The sequence below is a fragment of the Dendroctonus ponderosae genome, unplaced genomic scaffold (genome assembly GCF_020466585.1).
Source record: "Dendroctonus ponderosae isolate FM_Combo_2020 unplaced genomic scaffold, Dpon_F_20191213v2 Dpon_F_20191213_3, whole genome shotgun sequence".
NCBI lineage: Eukaryota > Metazoa > Arthropoda > Insecta > Coleoptera > Curculionidae > Dendroctonus > Dendroctonus ponderosae.
In genome coordinates, this window is record NW_026018508.1 from 16,298,075 (window position 1) to 16,299,288 (window position 1,214).

Here is a 1,214-nt window from a genome sequence, read left to right on the forward strand (position 1 = left end):
AAAATGCATGCCAAGGCTTAAAGCAGCAACAACGCTACACATAAAAACTGATGATGGTGGAAAAATACACCGAAACGTATTTTAATTGATAAATAAAGACATATTGGATTTGGAATTAACTTCAGTAACATCTGAAGGTTGCCACTATTTTGAGAGAAAGCTAGCATTTCTAGTTCGTTGAAATATTGGTTGTGTTCAGTGAAAAATGAGCTGAGTTTAGAGACTTTGCCCTTTGGAACATGCAACGATCAATTGACTATTATGACCAAATCATGGCATGCCGTGCAGTAGAAACTAAAGTTTAATTAGACATTTAAAGAACTGATTCGCACCTGATTTTGTCTCATTGGCGTGGGGGAGGGGCATGGGGACGGTCCAACTGATCCGGACCTGCGTCTTCGTGGCGGGGGGACGGGCACTGGAGGGGCTTCTCCTTTGGGGGGTAGGGGTGGTCGAATGGGCTGAAACCCTCGTTCTTCAACTCTCTATTTATTTTGAAAGAAAATGTTTAAATCAGTTTTAAAAACTTTTAAAACGGATTAAAGCCTCACTCGTCTGATGTGACTCTGTCTTTTGGGGTGCCGATGGTACATGTCGTCACAGGAGAGGCAAAAGTTCTGTTTGCACTGTTCGCATCTCACGCTAACTGTTGTTGAAGAGGATCCGCACAATTGACAGTGTTTTTGAGTAGTTTTTGGTGCTGAAATTTATACGTCGCATAAATATGGGTGTGGGGGAATGAAAGTTTAATATTTTTTCTTTATTACCAACTTTTTGGTCAGAATAGCGAGAATGTTTCGAAAAATCTCTAATTTTGGTGATACCGAAAAAAATATAAAACTTGATAATTGATATCTTTATGAAGCACTAGAAATAAAAGGACTTAGTAAAATAATTCAGTAAATTTGTACCTTGCGCATTAATCTTCTCTAAAGGAGGCGCGTTTGTATATTGGCCGAACTCGATAACTTCATAATCCGGCTCTGGATTTGTATGTTTTCCTGTATGTTTTCCCCAATTGCTTTCCTCACGTGGAATAGGTGGTGGTGGCACGCCTCCAGATCCACTCGCATTCTAAGCATTTCAACATATTTTACTAAATAAAATCATATCAACTGGACAGGGGCGGATCCAGCTTTAAAGTCAGGGGGGGGGGTTATGTAGAAAAAATACAGTCTTCTGTTATCTATGAAATTAGAAAAATGATCGTCGTT